This window comes from Oryctolagus cuniculus, chromosome 11 (genome assembly GCF_051225735.1).
Source record: "Oryctolagus cuniculus isolate XC-2025 breed Fujian yellow rabbit chromosome 11, ASM5122573v1, whole genome shotgun sequence".
In the NCBI taxonomy this organism is placed as follows: domain Eukaryota; kingdom Metazoa; phylum Chordata; class Mammalia; order Lagomorpha; family Leporidae; genus Oryctolagus; species Oryctolagus cuniculus.
In genome coordinates, this window is record NC_142877.1 from 64,234,221 (window position 1) to 64,255,181 (window position 20,961).

At 39.2% G+C, this 20,961-nt stretch overlaps 1 protein-coding gene across 4 annotated transcripts in view; it reads right to left on the minus strand.

Moving 5' to 3' along the window:
* TAFA2 (TAFA chemokine like family member 2) overlaps window positions 1-20,961 on the minus strand; it is a 528,509-nt gene that overhangs the window by 228,426 nt on the left and 279,122 nt on the right. The window contains exon 2 of one of the 4 annotated variants that reach the window (XM_089307431.1): window positions 8,137-8,224. The exons of the other annotated variants lie outside the window; for them this stretch is intronic. The gene's annotated coding sequence lies outside the window, so the exon portion shown is untranslated. The remainder of the gene's footprint in view (window positions 1-8,136; window positions 8,225-20,961) is intronic. 4 annotated transcript variants of the gene reach the window in all.

Here is a 20,961-nt window from a genome sequence, read left to right on the forward strand (position 1 = left end):
ATTAGTTTAAGAAGGTGAAGGACAGGTCCGGGCACTGTGGAGCAGTGGGTGAAGTCGTGACCTGTACCAACATAAACAAAGTCAAAGCACCTGCACAACTGATACTCATCTTACCTAAAGGAAAAAATAATTTCCCATGAAAGCCACCATGCAGAATTGAAAGAGTCAACTCTTAGGGGCTGACATTATGGCATAGCGGGTAAAGCCGCTGCCCTCAGTGCTAGCTTCCAGTTCAAGTCCCAGTTGTTCCACTTCTCTGCTATGGCTTGAGAAAGCAATAGAAGATGGCCCAAGTTCTTAGGCCCCTGCACCTACATGGGAGACCTGGAAGAAGCTCCAGGCTCCTGGCTTCAGATCTGCTCAGCTCTAGCTGTTGCAGCCATTTGAGAAGTGAATCAGTGGATGGAAGACCTCTCTCTTTCTGCTTCTGACTCTATGTAACTGCCTTTCAAACAAATAAATAAATCTTTTTTAGAAAGAGTCAACTATTAAACTTCATGTGCAGGCATCAATACAGAAACATGAAAAAGCAGGTTAGCATCACAATTCCAATGAACACACTAATTCTCCTGAAACAGAATCCAAAATAGGGGCCAGTGTTGTGGCATAGGAGGTAAAGCTGTCGCCTGCAGTGCTAGCATTCCATATGGGCACCAATTCTAGTCCTAGCTGCTCCACTTCTGATTCAGCTCTCTGCTATGGTCTGGGAAAGCAATGGGAGATGGCCCAAGTCTTTGGGCCCTTGCACTGGCATGGAAGACCCAGAGGAAGCTCGAAGCTCCTGGCTCCTGGCTTTGGATTGGCGCAGTTCCTGCCATTGCAGCCATCTGGGAAGTGAATCAGCAGGTGGAAGACCTCTCTCTCTCTCTCTCTCTCTCTCTCTCTCTCTCTCTCTTTCTCTCTCTGCCTCTGCCTCTCTGAACTCTGACTTTTAAATAAATAAAATCTTTTTTTGTAAGAATAAAAAAAAAGAATCTAAAATAAAGGAAATAAATGAAATGCCTGAAAAGGAATTCAAAATAATGATCCTAAGGAAATGTGGTGATACAGATAATTCAATGAAATAAGAAAAAAAATCATTGTTTGAATGAGAAATTCAACAAAGAGATACACATCATTTTTAAAAAGAACCAAAAAGATGTATGGAAAATTTAATTAATGAAAAATGTATTTAAAAGATCAACAACAGACTTGATTAAGTAGAAAAAAGAAGTTCTGAGCTTGAAGACAGACCTTTTGAGAAAAAAAAGCTGCTAGTTTTAAAAAGGAGGAGCAGGAGAGCGATGAGGAAGAAAAAATTGAATTGACAACAAGATAAGAAGGCATAGAAAATTATATAAAAAAAAATTACAGCTGAAAACTTTCCTAGCCTGAAAAAAAGATATGGCCATCCACATTCAGGAAGTTCAAAAGACCCCAAGTGACTCAATCACAAAAGACCCTCTTCCAAGGCATAGTATAACCGAACTATCAAAAGTACAAGACAAAGCAGGAATTCTAAAAAGAGAAAGTAAAAAATGTCAAATCAAATATAAGGGAATCTCCATTAGACTAGGAACAAATTTCTCTGCAGAGACACAAGCCAGAAAAAATGGGATAATATATTCAAAATCTGGAAAGGAGAAAACAAATCAAGAATAATATACTCAGAAAATCCAGTCTTCAAACCAGTATCATTAAAATGGCTTTACCATTTAAAATAATCTACAGAGTCAATGCAATCCCTATCAAAACATCAATGACATTCTTTACAGAATTAAAAAAAAATCCTAAAATTCATATGGAATCACAGAACACCAGGAATGGAAAAGTGATCCTGAGCAAAAGGGGAAAAAAAAAATCTGGAGGTATCGCAATACCTGACTTCAAAACATACTACAAAGATATAGTAATTAAAACAGCATGATACTTGCATAAAAACTGACACATAGATTAATGGAACAGAAAAGAGAGTCCAGAAATTAATCTACATATATACACCCAACTGATTTTTTACAAATGTGCTCAGAACATACATTGGAGAAAGGATAATCTCTTCAATACATGGTGGTACAAAACTGGATGTACATATGTAGAAGAATGAAATTAGATCCATACCTCTGACCATATACAAAAATCAACTCAAGATGGATCAAATACCCAAATTTAAGGCCTGAGACTATGAAGTTGCTGGAAGAAAATGTAGAGAAAAATTTAAAGACATTGGTATAGGTGACAACTTCTGAGATAAGATCCCAAAAGCACAGGCAACAAGAGCAGAACAAATAAAAGGCATAATAACAAACTCAGAAGCTTCTGCACATCAAAAGGAAATGTTCAATTTAGTAAAGAGACATCCAACAGAATGGGAAAAATATCTGCAGGCTACCTATCCAAAAAAAGGACTAATATCTAGAATATATCAGCAACTCAAAAAACTCAACAATGACAAAACAACTAATCCAGTCAAAAGATGGGCAAAGAAATTTAACAAACTGCTCTCAAAAGAAGAAATACAAAGGGCCAACAAATATAAGAAAAAATGCTCAATGTCACTATCCATCAGCGAAATGCAAATCAAAATCACTGTGAGAAATCACCTAACCCCTGTCAGACTGGCTGAAATCCAGAACATGGACAGTAAAAAATGCTGGTGAGGATGTGGACCAAGGGGAATGTCCATCAGTGCAGCCACTGTGGAAAACAGTATGGTGATTTCTTTAAAAACTAGAAATAGACTTTCCATAAAGCAATCCCACTAATGAGTGTATATGCAAAAAACATGAACACATTGTACCAAAGAGACACCTGCACCATCATGCTTATAGCAGCACTTACAAAACGGCCAAAATATGGAGTCAACTAAGGTGTCCATCATCAGATGAATAAAGAAACAATGGAATAATATTCAGCTGTAAAAAATGAGTGAACTTCCACCATTTGCAGCAAAACAGTTGTAACCGGAAAACATCATTTTGAGTGAAATAAGCTGGACACAGGAAGACAAATACCACAAGTTCTCCCTTATATGTGGGAGCTAAATTTTTAAAAGAAAAAAATCAAAAACAAAAAGAGAAAGAAATGCCTGTGTGTATCACTATCACTGCAAATAGTTTTTTTCAAAGGAGGGAGGAAGGGGGCATAAGATACTTAGAATTGTATCTATGAACTACATTGAATCTGTTCCCTTTGTATTAATATCACATTAACATGAAAATGTTAAATAAGTTAAAAAAATGAAAAGAAAAATCTGTCCTTCCAAAAGGAAAGAGAAATAGTCATTGCCAGACCAGTGAACATGAGGGGTTTTATCAGCAAACACTTAAGGGAGTTCTACATCTGAGGGCAAAAGCATGACAATTACTGATGGAAGAATAAAAGTATCTGGTAGGGCAGAGACACAAACAACAAAGAGAAAAGAATCAAATCTCATCAGTACAGAAAATCACCAAACTACAAAATTAAACAATAAGAGAGAAGGAAAGGATCAAAGACTACACAAAGCAATTAGAAAACATTTAACAAAATGGCATGAGCAAACTATTACTTATCAATACTAATCTTGAATGTAAACAAATTAAATTCCCCAGTTAAAAGATATAGAGTGACTGGTTTAAAAGACAAGATACAAAATATGCTTCCTACAAGAAACTCACTTCAACAGTAATGACACACAGAGGCTGCAAGTGACAGGATAGAAAAAGATACCCCATGCAAATGCAAACCAAAGTAAACAACAGTAGCTATACTTGTGTTGTAAAATAGATTTTCAGTCAAAAACTATAGAAACAAAGAATGTCTTTATACAATGAAGAAGGGCATCAATCCAACACAAAGAAATACCAATTATAAATGTAGATGCACCCAATGCTGGAGCACTCAATTACATAAAGCAAGCATTACTAGACCTACTGGGAGGGATAAAGTGATAAAATAAAAATACGGTAATAGTTGGAAATTTGAAACCCCACTTTCATCACTGGACAGATCATCTAGACAAAAAATTAATAAAGAAATATATTGTTAAACAATACTATGGACCAAATGAACCTAACAGACATTTGTAGTCACCCAAGAGTTGAAGAACACATTCTTTTCTTCAGCACATGGCATATTCTCCAAAATAGACTATATAAAATCACAACATGTATATTCTCTGATTATTAATGGGCTTAAAAAGCTACATATAGGGGCCAGCGCTGTGGCATAGCAAGTTAAGCATCTGCCTGCAGCACCAGCATCCTAAATGGGCACCGGTTCAAGTCCTGGCTGTTCCATTTCCAATACAGCTCCCTGCTGATGGACTGGGAAAGCAGCAAAAGATGGCCCAAGTATTTGAGCCACTGTGCCTGCTTGGGAGACCCAGAAGAAGCTCCTGGCTCCTGGATCTTGAATTGGTCAGCCCAGCTCTGGTTTGCAACCATTTGGGGAGTGAACCAGTAGATGGAAGACCTTTCTCTCTGTCTCTCCCTCTCTCTGTCTAACTCTGCTTCTCAAGTAAATAAATAAATCCTTATAAAAAAAATCCTACATATAGACCCATGAAACAGAATAGAAAAATCCAGAAAACTATCCATGTACATACTGACAACTTAATTTCAACAAAGGTATCAAAAAATAAGGTGAAAAAAAGATGGTCTTTTCAATAAATGATGCTGGGAAAACAGGATATACATATGTAAAGAAAGAAACCCTCTCACCCTTCTCGATCTCTCATCATATACAAAAGTCAACTAAAAATGAATCAAGCTGGTGCCGCAGCTCACTAGGCTAATCCTCCGCCTGCGGCACCGATACTCCGGGTTCTTGTCCCAGTTGGAGCGCCAGTTCTGTCCCGGTTGCTCCTCTTCCAGTCCAGCTCTCTGCTGTGGCCCAGGAGGGCAGTGGAGGATTGCCCAAGTGCTTGGGCCCTGCACCCGCATGGGAGACCAGGAGGAAGCACCTGGCTCCTGGCTTCGGATCAGCGCAGCCTGCCGACTGTATCGGCCATTTTGGGAGTGAACCAACGGAAGGAAAACCTTTCTCTCTGTCTCTCTCTCTCTCACTGTCTAACTCTGCCTGTCAAAAAAAAAAAAAAAAAAAGATTCAAAGATGCAAACCATTGATACGGTCAAGGATTTTCTGCACGAGAGCCCAAAATTAAAGAAAACAGAAGTAAAAACAGACACATGGGAGTATATCAAACTAAGACTCTTCTGTACAACAAAGCAAACAATCAAAAAAGAAGAGAAAACATCCAGAATGGGAGAGAACTTTGTAAACTGTCTAACACAGGATAAATATCCTGTATATATAAGAAATAACAAATATGCGGGTGGGAGGGAAGTTATAGGGGGGAAAAAAGCCATTGTAATCTATAAACTGTACTTTGGAAATTTATATTTACTAAATAAAAGTTAAAAAAAAAAACCACAAAAAATAATCTGATTAAAATGTGGCCAAAAGACCTGAACAGACATTCCTCAAAAGGATACATACAAACAGAAAAATATATGAAAAACTGTTAAACATTATCAATCATCAGGGAAATGCAAATCAAAACTACAATGAGATATCATTTCAGCACAGCTAGAATGGCTATTATCAAAACAAAAACAAAAACATCAATGCTGGGAGGATGCAGAGACAAGATAACTCCTACACACTGTGGGAATGTAAATTAGTAGAACCTTTATAGAAAACAGCATGGAAGTTCTTTCAAAAACTGAAAATATAGCTACTATATGATTCAACAGTCTTTTTACTGGCATTTATACTAACGAAATTAAATTATTACATCAATGAGATATCTGCATGTTCATGTCTATTACAGTACTAGTCACAATAGCTAAGATATGGAATCAACCAGGATGTCTGTGGATGGATGGATAAATGGATTAAAAATGTGGTTTCATAAATAGTGGAATACTACTCAGACATAAAAAAGGAATTAAATCCTGTCATGAATGAAACTGGAGGACATTATGTTAAATGAAATAATCCAGGAACAGAAAGACAAATAGTCTCCTTCAGTTTTGGAGGCTAAAAAAAGTTGATCACCTAGAAGTAGAGAACAGCATAATGGTCACTAGATTCTAAAAATATCAGCAGAAGCAGGAATACCGAGAGGTTGGATAAGGGGTACCACAACACAGCTAGATAGGAGTGAATTCTAATGTTTTATAACATTGTATAGAGACTATAGTCTACAACAACTTATTATACATTTCAAAATAATTAGAAGGGGCCAGCGCTGTGGCACAGCGGGTTAACGCCCTGGCCTTGAAGCACTGGCATTTCGTGGGGCACCGGTTCAAGACCAGGCTGCTCCACTTCTGATCCAGCTCTCTGCTGTGGCCTGGGGAAGCAGTAGATGATGGCCCAAGTCCTTGGGCCCCTGCACCCATGTGGGAGACCCAGAAAGGGACTCCTGGCTCCTGGCTTCGGATTGGCGCAGCTCCAGCCATTGAGGCCAATTGGGGAGTGAACCATCAGATGGAAGACCTCTCTTTCTCGCTGCCTCTCCTCTCTCTATCAAATAAAATAAATAAATCTTAAAAAAATAATTAGAAAATAGTTTGAAAGCTTGCAACACAAAGGTATGATAGTATTTTTGGAGATAAGAATGTTAATTATCCTGGTTTGATGATTATACACTATACATATAATTATAATATTTTACCTCATAAATAAGTACAAATATATGTAAAAGCTTAAATAATAATAAATTAAAAATTAAGTAAGATTTGATGAGATAATTTTTTTCTTTTTAAAGATTTATTTATTTATTTGAAAGTCAGAGTTGTAGAGAGAGGTCTTCCATCCACTGGGGTTCACTCCCCAATTGGCCGCAATGGATGGAGTTCCGCAAACCCAAAGTCAGGAGCCAGGAGCTTCTTCTGGGTCCCTCACACAGGTGTAGCAGCCCAAGCACTTGGGCCATCTTCTACTGCTTTCCCAGACCATAACAGAGAGCTGGATCAGAAGTGGAGCAGCCTGGACTCAAACCGGATAGGATACCGGCGCTGTAGGCGGCAGCTTTACCTGCTACATCACAGCACCAGCCCCAAGACAATCCTATCCTGTTAGAAAATAAAAGTGGTGATGGCAATAATCAAGAAAACACTGGCTTTGGAAGCTAAATACTTATGTTTAAATCTCAGTTATAGTAATCAATAATCAAACTAGTTGTTTGCACAGACTTCATCACCCATTCCAGATCAGGGCCCAAAAGACACATATGCTCACGCATGCTGTTCCTGTTCAGTTTGTTATCCTAATCTCTAGCACTTTTCTGAAAGACCTGGAGTCACTGACAACCATAATGATAACTACGATCTCATGCAACATAGATGGGAAGGACTGTGGGGTGAGAGGGACAATAAAACTGGATGGGCAAATCAGTATCAAGAGTTAAAGTGAGGGCAAGTTAGCAGAGGAAGCACTCCCAGACCAATCACCATGGAATTTGCACATGGAGAGAACAGACAATGTGTCCATACAATAGCAGCATATGGCAAATGAAAGCAAGACAGACCATCTGACACTTTCCTTGATGCCAAACAAGCCCTTTGGAGTTTAGGATCATTCTTAGTGAGAAACAGAGGGAAAAGGAAATAGAGGACCCTTAACTTACATAATATAAACTTAAGTTTTAAAATAGAAGTGACCGGGGCAGGTGCTGTGGCGTAGAGGGTTAAACCTCTGCCAAAAGCCAGTATACCATATGGTGTCGGTTTCAGTCCTTGTTGCTCCACTTCTGGCAGTTCCGTGATCATGGCCTGGGAAAGCAACAGAAGACAACTCAAGTGCTTGAGCCCCTGCTCCCACATGGGAATCCTGGAAGAAGCTCCTGGCTCCTGGTTTTAGACTGGCCCAGCCCTGGTCACTGAGGTCATCTGGGGAGGGAACTAGTAGATAGAAGAACTTTCTCTCTCTCTCTCTCTCTCTCTCTCTCTCTCTCTCTCTCAAATGAATAAAATAAATCTTTAAAAAAAAGTAAACTAGAAATGACTGTACTCCTTTAAACTGATAAGATTATGTTTCCATTCTTGGAATAAAAATGAAGCCTTGACAGCTAAACAAAGTTTAAAGAAGCATAAAGACACTTACATCCTTGTGCCGCTCTATGCTAAGAAATCACTTCAGAAAACATGCACTGAGTACTCAGTATGGTACCTGGTAGGTTCCAGGCTTAAACATTTGATATGGATCCTCACATTCCTCTGCACAGCAACCCTGAGGAAATACTGTCATTCACTCTGCTCTGCAAGACAAGAAAAAGAAAATCTCAGATCTACTCAGGGGCAAAACCAAGATTCCAACCACGAGGTACAGGGCGCCTGGCACCACTCCTCATCCTTTACATTGCCTGTCACCAGTGTAGCATGTCATCTTTATATTTAACATTTGAGGACATTACTTTAGGATCCTAATTTTGGACATGAGGTTCAGTGACATCCCAAACAGACTTATTTCCCCACCATAGCTGGATTCTTCAACATACTTTGCGACCTCATCGTTTGTCTTCCCCACACTCCTGTGAATGCCACGTCTGTAAACCAATTTGTCAGATGCCACGAGTCACAACAGTCTACGCGGGGGTAGCACTTCCTTGCTGGCCTTAACATTGAATCCCAAAAGGAGCCATTGCAGAAGCAATTTGGTGTCAACAGCTTTATAAACACAGTGAAAAACTGTCTCTACTTAAGCCTGTTGCTAATTGACTTCATAAAATAAGTGACTAGGCCAATAGATATCATTTACTTCCTCTTACTATATTAAAAATATCAAAAGAAATGATGCGCAACAAGTTCTTGTTCCTCATGCCACCATCCATTTAATCATAAAAAATTATAGCTTTTCATAAAGCATTCTGTGATTAAAGTACATTATCATTTCTTTCAATTTTAGGATTACTAGAAACTGATCTATTCCTTGTGGTGTCTTTCAGCAGTCATAATTAATTCTTGCTACAAGCATACCAAAATTAGTTCTTATGTGGTAAGCTTACATGAGATTGAAAATCTCAAATACTTTGGTTCATCTGATTTATGAAAATTTTCTATACAAATATTTCAATGCTCTGGTTCAAATCAATGTTAATAAACAGGGTGCCTGATCTTATGCTATGTGAAATCAGATACCTTTCAATCCCTTTACGTAACAAGCATATTGTATGAAAGCCACGAATGAGCAACCCACACACACCAACTATTTAACTGTTGCTCTATCTTACCTGTGATCTTTTGTGAAACTCTGCACAATGCACAAAATCTTGAATCTGCTCTGCTTCTCCCAGTAGTTTAAAAGAACTAAAGAGAGATATGCTATTTTAATCTCCAGCTTGGAAGATGCAATGTAACTCTAGCTCCATGGATCCCTGGTGGCCATTGCCATTTTGTAATGTTACAAGGGTTTTTTGTTTTGCTTTGTTTTAAAATGCACAGTGGGCTTATATATCAGATGAATTATCTTCTTTGGAAAATCTTTTAGAACATACAAAGTAAAATACAGCAGACCAGTTTTTTGTAAAAGGTATGTGCCAGGAAATTTCTATATATAATCAAAATTCTGTGTACAAGGCTCTTGCCTGACCACAAAAAATGTATTTGAAGATAATTCAGCTTCACAAATATTTTCATTCTTTACATATTTTATACCTGAGTATAATTTTCTTCCTTTGCCTCATAGCATTTTTAGCTGAGCTACATCAAATAGCATTATAAATCACTGACCTATTTCAAATTAAATTTTGTACCAGAAAACTAATTTCCTTATCCCAGTTACTAAAACAATGTGTTATTAATATACATCTATGAAATGCACTGAAATCATATTTAAGGGAGAAAACCGGTTTGTAGATGTTCACATGGAAGAGTGGTCTCTACAGTGCCACCACAAATATTCTAGTCCATTAAGTCCAGCAGGTTAGTACCATTTGAGGGAAAAAAGTGCTATAATATACACTCCTTTTCTATTAATGTTCAAATCTTGAAACTTTAAGGCGTTGACCCTTTAGAGAGTGTTATAATAATAGACGCCTCCAAAGGCTGGGGAAAGCAGTAGGTAGAGACATGAAAAGCTAAACACAGACAGTTGTGCGGCAAGAAGAGAAATGATATAGTGCCCCAGAACAGACCCCCAAACACTTCTATTCAACATGTCCCAGTTTCTGCACCTGAATGTCTCCTTCCCAGAACCACCTTCTTTCTCACAAAGAGTTGGATCCTTAATATGTTAGATTCATTGGTAGAGTCTTTGATAAATTGAACAGATACTGGGGCCAGCGCTGTGACATAGTAAGCTAAGCCTCTACCTGCGACACTAGCAATTGGGTGCCAGTTCTTATCCCAGCTGGCTGTTCCTCTTCGAATATAGCTCTCTGCTTATGGTCTAAGAAAGCAGCAGAGGATGGCCCAAGTGTTTGGGACCCTGCACCCATGTGAGACACTTGAAAGAAGTTCCCGGTTCCTAGCTTTGGATCATCTTAGCTCCGGCTGTTGCAGCCATTTGGGGAGTCAATCAGCAGATGGAAGACCTTTCTCTCTGTTTTTCCCTCGATCTCTCTCTATAACTCTAACTCTCAAATATATTTTAAAAAATTATGCAGACATCACATCAAATGTAAAATACTAGAATGTTTCCCTGGGCCACAGACTACTGTCTCCTGAGACTTAGGAACTCTGAAAGTCAAGCTGAACTACAGGGAACTATGAAAGTTACCAGAAAATTGAGTTTGCCTAGCTGATGTTATTAACAAGTCCTCCAAACTGCTTCTCCATAGTGAAAAAGACATAGTGGTCAAGGTAAAGGAGGTATTGTGGATGGGCACTGTGGTACAGTCGATGGCAGGAACCCAGCTACTTGAAAATGCACCTGCTGCCTCTGAGAGAGTGCATTAGCAGGAAGCTGGAATCAGAAGCAGAGCAGGAAGACATACACTCTGACATGGAAGCAGGCAATCCAAGAGATGTCTTACCCAATGCATCAAACACTTTCCCTCTTCTATGTTTATCATGCTAAATTGCAGTGTGAGACATGATATCACATAACCTCTGTGGCAATCAAATGTAAGTGGGTTCTTCAAAATGTTCATGAAGAAGTAGAAATAAAGGATAAGTTTGTTTTGGTACCAAAAAAATTTGAAATCCAAGCAGTTTTTCTGCAATAGGCACTTTACATGATCCTTCTGATGGTCCTTCAAATGCATGGATTTCAAAAAATTTTGGCACCAGAATAAAGTCATATTTCTAATTCCATTTTTCCATGAACAGTCTTAAGTACCCACATATACTCACCAGATGATCATATGCCTGGGAAAACCCTGCCTCAAAGCAGAAGGATAAGCTGACTTCAGCTTCTGCAGACATTTTCCATGCTGTCTGTGACACTTGACAGATAATTTCTGCATCTCAGAAGCTGTGTTTGCCCCAAATATTGGAGCAGAGAACTCCAAGAAGAAATAAAGAAAAGCGCCTGGGCCAAAATCTAAGTAAACAGATTGATTTTGAAAGAGTTTCCATTTGTGAAAAGATGTATTTAAATAGCCACTTTCCTACCACATTTAATATAGGATTCTCTTTTCCGAGTTGGTACTTTTCAGGAAATATATTTAATATATGAAGTGAAGAACAGCTGTATGTCCAAGATCAGATAAGATTCACAAAAAATGGTCATCTTAAATGAATCTATAAACATTAACAAACACTAACTAGCCCTGGCATCTGAAAAATCTAACTCTTGATTCTACAGCGCCATCAACTGAACCAGGATGTGAAACAGAACTGCAAAGTGCTATATGCAACATGCCAGGTTCTACTAGCGTATCTTTAACCTGAGACATAGTTAATTCTATGATGGTATGTTTTATTTTTAGAATGGTTCTGAAAACATTATACAGAAATAATTATTCAATAGTGAATGCCAAGAAACCCAAGTACCAAAATGATAAGAAATATTTTAAAAACTACCTCTCTCAGAAATACAATCTGTTTCTCAAGTGATAGAAATTCATCATAAGCAACTGCCTCTATCAAAGTTTTTCAGAAGATTTCACCATGCTCTAATTCATCAAGAGCTACTAGACCAAATTATCACTTAATCCTTCAATCAAGAAAATATTTCATCTGCCTGCTTATGTTTATGAATATCTTACAAAATACTTGCTATGCTATACCACACCAATTTCAAAGTCAACCCAGTAATAGCAACACTAACTCTTATATATTTACTTTCATTATAGGATTTATACAAGTTCAGTAAGAATTACTATTTTAAAAAATAAAATTTTTCAGTGTATTCAATTCCATAAAGACAGAAAACCATAGATATTTCTCCAAAAAAGGAATTTGAAATTAAGCAAGAGAATCATTTTTAAATTATAGTCTTTTTAACAAAACACAGAAAGGGACAAAATAGTTTAAAACCTTGGGGTCTAGAAGCCCCCCTCGTATTTAGATACACAATATTAGCCAATTTTAATTTCAAATCCCACATATCTAAGTAGGAAAAAGTACAATTGTTTTCTACTTTATCGACTTACTTTGTGAAGCAAATGCAATACTTTATGATACCCATAAAAAGTTTCTGATAGTATTATCAAGGGCATTTCCAAGTGAAAGAAAAGAAAAGAAAAGGAGAAACACATTTGGTGGCTGCCTCTCCTCATGCAACTGTTCTCTTCACCCACTCCAAGTAGAAGAGCCGAAAATAACATCGCCTGAATTACGGATGAGGAGGAGAAGAGAGAGTTACTAAAATCCACTGAGCCTTAGGTTCTCCTTGTTCGAAGTGGAACAGCTTACCTGTCCCCAACTACACAAATGTTACACACATTTTTTTCAGTGCTGTCCTACTCTGCTTTCTCATTTGCCTTGGGGATAATACATTTAAAGCAAGTTGCCTGTGGTTAGCAGATTCATTTATTCAACACATAATCTCTTCCTGCTGCTGCATTCCCAGAGAAAACCCCAGGCCCCACTGAGCTTGACAGAGAAAAAAGATAACAAATGAATAAAGATAGATAGTGGCAGTGCCTGCGTCAGGAGCATGTGACCTCTGCAAATGCATCAGGCACCAAGCTCCAAAGGCCCTGTGCTTGACTTAATTCCCCATGGTATCCATCTTGAAATTCTTAATATGTTTTGAACAAGGGGTCCCACATTTTCATTTCCTACAGATTGATTGATGCCATGGAGAAAAACAAAGTAACAAGGGGTGTAGGGATACGTGGTATGAGGTGGGAGGGGTGACCACCAGGGCAGCAATAGGACAGTATATATTTTGCCACTGTGCAAAGGTGCCCAAATGACAGGGGTGAAAACTGCCTAGAGAGAGAGGGCCTTACTCTTTGCAGGAAACTGGCTCCAGGCAGAAGGATATGGTGCAGTAGTTAAGTCACTCCAATCCCATATTGGACTTCCTAGTTCGAGATCCAGCTGCTCTGCTTCCAATCAGCTTCCTGCTAATACACCTCCTGGGAGACGGCCATAATGGCCCAAGTACTTGCTCCCTGTTACCCACATTCTTGGCCTCAACCTGGCCCAGCTCTGGCTGCTGTAGGCATTTTGGGGGATGTACTAGCAGATGGAAGATCTATAGCTCTCTTTCTCTCTCTCTGTCTGCCTTTTAAATAAAATGAAAATAAATAATTTTAAAATAAAATTGGCTCCAGGTTGCTCACCAGGCAGCTTGTTCTAGAGATGCTATTTACATTTACAATGTGTCTGACTTCTTTATATTCAATAGCCCATTGGCCTCTCGGCTAATTCAGCTGTGAATCACAGAATCATGCCCCTCTGCAAAGGGGCATCATTTATTCATTTAAACAGAGGTTCCAGTGAAGCTATCAATGGGCCTGGTGGTTGGAGAAGGCCTCCCCTGATATTTTAGTTAAGGTCTCTAAAGGTAAGTGTGTGAGCTGTGCTGAATGGAGAAGAGGGAGCTGGACCAAGATAATAGTGAGTGGAAGGGCCTTGAGACAGGTGCCTGACTTAATCTTCCAGGAACATCAGAGCCCAGGAGGCCCAGAACTGAGGGAGAGAGAACATGTCAGAGAGGCGAGTAGAACTGTGAGCTCATTAGCAGGACTTTGGCTTTCATTCAGATATGCAAAGTCACTGGAGTTTGGCACAAAGCATAATGGTCTGGATGCTAGGTTGAAAATGGACTGAACTGGGCAAGAGTTTAAATGAGGAATGCAGTTAAGAGGCTTCTATAATAATCAAGATAAGATCAAGATAGTAGCAGAAAACAGTGATGAGAAGGGGCTAAACAGAAAAAAAAAATAATCTAACAGAATTTGCTGAGGGACTTGTCAAAGGGTGTAAGAAAAAGACAGAAGGCAAGAATGACTCCAAAGCTCTTGCCCAGAGCAACTAATGAATCCAGTGACCAATAACCAAGATGGGGAGAGGGGCAGAACTTGCTTGATAAGAAATCAGGAAATCAGTTTTAGAAACATCATATTGGACATGTGTATTAGATAGATATCAACCTAAATAGTAGACACTTGGGTCTACAGCTAAGGGAAGGCTCTGGGCTAGAGATTGAAATTAGAGAGTCATCAACAGGTCAATGATTTTTAAAGACACTGGATAAGAGCATCAAACAACGAAAGATGAGATGTTTCGAAGACTGAGTTCTGAAGTCCTTCAAGATTTAGAGGTCAGTGTAATAAAAGGAAAGCAGAAAAGGAAACTAAGGAGCAGCCGGTGAGGCTCAAGGAAAACCCAGGGAGTGTGACGACATGAAATCCAGGGATATACCTTGTGCCAGGGGCAGCTGATATGTGGAGTGAAAGGAGGACTGGTGATTGCTATCTGGATGCAGAAATACAGAAACAAGAACAGACCCTCCATACATGATACCTGCAAAATAGACATGAAAAAACGGTTGGATTTATAAACAACTTCATGAGGATCTGACCCATGTGTAGGTAAAACAGATGAATGCCAGATTGTCCAAGACAGAAGCTACTAGCTATATATAGATACTGAACACTTGAAAGATGGCTTAGGCCAGTGTTGTGGCACAATGGGTTAAGCCACCTCCTGCAACACTGAATCTCATATCAGAGCACCTGTTCGAATTCCAGCTGTTCAGCTTCCAATCCAGCTCCCTGCTAATGCAACTAGGAAAACAGCAGATGGTCCAAATACTTGGACCCCTGCCATTCATGTGGGAGATGCGAAAGGAGCTCCTGGCTCCTGGCTTCAGCCTGGGACAGCCCCAACTGTCATAGCCATCTGGGGAGTGGATCAACAGATGGAAGATCTGTCTCTGTCTCTCTTCCTCTGTCTGTATCATTCTTTCAAATAAATAAAATACATTTTTTGAAAAACAGAAAAGATGGCTTGTGTGAGAAATTGAATTTTAATTTAATTAATTAATTTTAATTTTAAAACTTGGACTTTGTTACTCTAAAACTTTTATGTATGTTTTGAACATGAGGATGCAAATTTATTTATTTATTATTTATTTGAGAGGCTGAAAGAGAAAGGGAGCTCCCATCTGTTGGTTCACTTCCCAAACTCTCCCAAGCACAGGGGGCAGATAATCCTGGAGTCCAGAACTCAAACCATCTCTCTCATGTGGTTGGCAGCAACCCAGTTACTTGAGCCATCATTTGCAATCAGGAACCAGAGCCAGGTACCGAACTCAGGCACCCCAAAGTGGAATGCAGACAACCATTGTTTTAATTTTTAGGTCAAATATCTCCACCCTGTAAATCTATTTTTAACTATAATTGAAAAAATTTAAATACAAATTAAGTACTTATGATGAAGATTTACAGTCTGAGTTGTATATGCCGTAACTGTAATTTGCACACTGAATTTTGAGGACTTAACACCAAAAAAGAACTTAAAATATTATTAACAATTTTATATTAATGATATGTTAAAATGAGAATGCTATATTGACATGCTTTCACCCCACTGTAAAGTCAAAAAACTGTTAAGTCAAACCATTGTAAGTTGGGAGCCATCTTTATATTTGGTATGTGGGTAAATAAGATGTTACTAAAAATAATCTCAACTGTTTATTTTTTATTCTTTAGTGTGGCCACTAGAAAATTTTAAGTTATATGTGGTTCATATAATATTTTAAATGAACAGTACTTGTCTAATGAGTTAATAGAGCAAGTAAAATTAGGATTTTTCAACCTTAAGAACTTTATCCTATGTTTCATCACAAGCTCCTATAGAACAACTGAAAAATAATTATGTACTGAGACCACACAATGTTTCCTCTAGGAAATTTGCATATAGTCACTTGTTTAATTGTTGGGATACCTCACTAGGCCAGTTTCTACCCACAGTTTCAAATTTCTGCTCCAACAATATTTTTGGTAAGAAGGTCAATTCTCTGAGCCGTGAGAGTCAGGATGCTCTCAGTTTCTTGGTACATAAAAGATAGCCCTACTCCATTATGCTTTACATATGTGTGTGCCCTCTAAGACTTTCCTACTTTGAAGCAAGGGTATGTCATTGAGTTTTGGATCTCAAGGGTGTAGCATAAATCCCAATACATGATAAGCCTTAACAACACTTGCTGAATACAGAAGTGTGTGTTGGTGTGATGGGGGTAATAGATAAGTATACTATAAGGAAATCTTTTATGAAGTTGTCAGACTCATAGAAACCTCAAACATCTGGAAAGCAGCCCCATAATCTGAAAGTACAAGGGAGACAGAGAGATTATACTAAAAATGACTGAAAACTCATGATGGGCCATGTAGGCACTCTGACAAGTGTCTTTCATTTAATCTACATAAGAACCCCTCACTGTTATAATTACTTTCAACAATTATTGATTGTTGTTACTGGCTAGAGACTGTGGTAAAGACTTAATATATATTAATTTGTTCCATCTTCACAACTCCATAGTGTGGGTTCTATTATTATTCCCATTGCATGGAGCAAAGAGGCTAAGTGACTTGTACAAGATAACCCAGCAAATAAATGTCAAGCCAAAAGGAAAATATAAGCATACCTAATATTCAAGATATGAAGTAAACAAGACCTCAATGCAAAGTGCTTCCAGCACAAACATTTACATGTTTGGAAACCAACAGAAATCAACATAAGGTAAATGTAGTCCACAAGGAGGTAGCAGTGAAACTCCAAGGTGCTCTAGAAATATAGGAGTAAGATCATCAGCAACACAGAAATTATTGAAAATTGACTGTGTAGTCATGATGGCTCCATTTATATAAAGTACTAAACCTGGAAGAGAACAACTTAAATTGTTTAATGATATGAATTTCGTAAAAATATAAAAAACAAGCAAACAATTGTCACAAATGATAGTATACTCATTTCTCCTTGGGAAGAAAGAACTGCAATCATGGGTACTTTGGGAGCACTGTCAATTATTTATGGACCTAAGTGGTAGATTTACAGGTGTTTGTATTTTAATTCTTTTATTTATTTATTTATTTGACAGGTAGAGTTATAGACAGTGAGAGAGAGACAGAGAGAAAGGTCTTCCTTCCGTTGGCTCACTCCCCTAATGGCCGCTACCGCTGTCGCTGCGCCGATCCAAAGTCAGGAGCCAGGTGCTTCTTCCTGGTTTCCCATGCGGGTGCAGGGGCCCAAGCACTTGGGCCATCCTCCACTGCCCTCCCGGGCCACAGCAGAGAGCTGGCCTGGAAGAGGAGCAACTGGGTCTATAACCCAGTGCCCAGATGGGATGCCGGTGCCACAGGTGGAGGATTAACAAAGTGAGCTAGTGTGCCGGCCCCTGTATTTTAATTCTTGATTGGTATAAGATGCTACTTCAAAACATCTATATAAAAATGAAACTAAAAGTTAAGCTTATTGCAGTAGAAAATAATTTTGAAATCCATATTTCTTTCATAATACACATTTTCCATGAACTTTCTAAAGAGTCCTCAGATGCATGGATTTCAGGTTTTTTAGCTCCAAAATAAAAACATATTTTAATTCCCTTTTCCATGAACTTTCTTAGTGCCTTTACACCTGTTTCATCCAACAATAGTGACACCTCAGCATCTGAGCCCTGGAGCCTGCCCTGGTTGCCCTCAAAGGATAAGGAGAGCAGACACTACCTCACTTCTCCTCACGGCTACTTCTTGCTTTTACCCCTGTCTCACCTCCACCTCATCATCTTCCCATTTAAACCTCCCAAACTCTGCTACATAAGTAGATACTCCTGATCTTTTTAAATTTTCATTCTGTGCTTAGTACTTGTGAGAATTGATCTTACATGTGTAATTAGCCCATGAGTTACTCAGGTATTTGGTCAAACATGATTCTGGGTGGGTCTTTGGGTATAATTAACATTTCAATCAGTTGATGAGTGAAACAGATTTCTCTCTCTAATGTGAGAAGAGCTCATCTGATCCGTTAAGGACATGAATAGAACAAAAATCTAGACCCTCCCTAAAATAACAGGAAACTACTCTGTGGGATGCCTGTTTTCAGAACACACCTGAGTTGGCCACCCAGCTCTGGCTTCTTATTCCAGCTTTCTGCTAATGCAAACCCTGGGAGGCAACAGTGATGACTCAAGTCATTGGCCCCTTTCCATCCATGTGGGAGACCTGGATTGAGTTCCCAGCTCCCAGCTTTAGCCTGGCCCTGTCCCAGCCCTTGAAGGCATTCACAGTGTGAACCAGTAGATGTGAATATTCAGATTCTCTCTCATTCTCTCTCCCTCTGTCTCTGTCTCTTTATGTATATGTATGTCTGTCTCTCTACCTCTCAAGTAAATAAAAATTTTTCAGAAAAGAAAGAAATTTCAGCAACATGGACTATCCCATCACCCAAAAACCTCACATTTAAAATAGTGGATAAAGAAGCAATTAATGGGGCCGGTGCTGTGGCGGAGCGGGTTAACGCTCTGGCCTGAAGCACTGGCATCCCATATGGGCACCGGTTCAGAGACTCAACTGCTCCACTTCCAATCCAGCTCTCTGCTATGGCCTGGGAAGCAGAGGAAGATGGCTCAAGTCCTTGGGCCCCTGCACCCACATAGGAGACCTGGAAGAAGTTCCTGGCTCTTGGCTTCAGATGGCGCAGCTCTGGCCATTGCGGCCAATTGGGGAGTGAACCAGCAGATGAAGACCTCTCTCTCTCTGCCTCTCCTCTCTCTGTGTGTAACTCTGACTTTCAAATAAATAAATAAATTTTTTTAAAAAAAGCAATTAATGTGCATGCCTGTGATAAATATGCATATCTATGTATAAATTTTATGGCTTCAATTACACAACTGGCTGTTGCATGCAAAATGAAAATTAAATAAACCATGAGAGAGGTGAAAGGTCAGAACCACAGAGAAAACTTTAGTAATGCTATGGAAAACAAAAGCTATAGAGAAAGAGAAAAGTCAAAATTGTGTCACAGAGGAAATGTAGCTTACCTTTTTCCCTTCTTCAAATGACACAGAGGCAATATACAATGAATTTCAAAATAAGTCAGGAAATAAATACACAGAGCTAATAAAGTACCATAATTTCAAACACAGGTTATGAAAGGACTGTCAATCATGATGGCTTTGGCATCCTTTAAAAAATGATCCACCTCTTCAGACTCCCATGAAGTGTGGACACCCACTGAAAAGATCCGGTGCCACTGAAACTCTTGGCACTGACATGTAATTGTGTTAGTGTATATCATACTATATTTTCTCTTAATCAAATAGCTTTCAATAATTTATACTGAGTTTCTGTAGCTATATATTTGGTGTATCCAGGAAGGCTAAGAGGTGAATATGTCATGTATAAAATGCCTTGAGCAGGGAGCCGGCACCGCGGCTCACTAGGCTAATCCTCCGCCTAGCGGCGCCGGCACACCGGGTTCTAGTCCCGGTCGGGGCGCCGGATTCTGTCCCGGTTGCCCCTCTTCCAGGCCAGCCCTCTGCTGTGGCCAGGGAGTGCAGTGGAGGATGGCCCAGGTGCTTGGGCCCTGCACCCCATGGGAAACCAGGAAAAGCACCTGGCTCCTGGCTCCTGCCATCGGATCAGCGCGGTGCGCCGGCCGCAGCGCGCCAGCCGCGGCGGCCATTGGAGGGTGAACCAACGGCAAAGGAAGACCTTTCTCTCTGTCTCTCTCTCTCACTGTCCACTCTGCCTGTCAAAAAAAAAAAAATGCCTTGAGCAGGGCCAGTGTTGTGGCATAGTAGGTAAAGCCACTATCTGCAACACCAGCATCCCATATGGGTGCCAGTTCATGTCCCAGCTGCTCTACTTCTGATCCAGCTCCCAGCTAATGGCCTGGCAAAGCAGCAGAAGATGGCTCAAGCACTTGGACTGCTACATCCACATGGGAAACATGGATGAAGCTCCTGACCCCTGGCTTCAGACGGGCCCAGTCACGGCCATTGTGGCCATCTGGGAGTGAACAAGAGGCTAGAAGAGCTCACCCTCATTCTCTCTGTCTCTCCCTCTATCTCTGTAACTCTGACTTTCATATAAATAAATCTTTTTAAGAAATGCATTGAGCACAGGGTTTCTTCCAGTTGTGAAATAAACATGAAATAGGTTAACATGGAAAAGATGCTTAAGCAGTAGGAAAAGAAAAATAAGAAAGGAAAGAGGATGAAGAGTGGGAGCGATGGAAAGAAGTAGGGTAGGGTGGGAAGGATGATTATGTTCCTAAAACTGTATATATGCAAAACATGAAATTTGTTCTCTTTATATAATAAAAAATAAGGTCACAAAAATTTGTGAAATGTGACTGCATGACGGTAATATATACATGTTATATTTACTCTTTAAAATACTATTATTTTTAAAAACTTGTCTGAAAGTAGCCAGCAATGTCCTGAAGCAAAAACTACTTAGATGTGACTATTTCCCTGGTTACAATAGAATAAAATCTTTTGCTTGCCAAAGATATTCTCATTTTAAATAAATCTTTATAGTATGGCCCTTTGTTGTTTCTTATTTTGTATATAAATAGAGAAGTCAGAGATAAGCAATCGTTGCAATGGGTTGATTTAATTTCACCACTGCTTTGTTTAAGTGCCTCGAAAGAT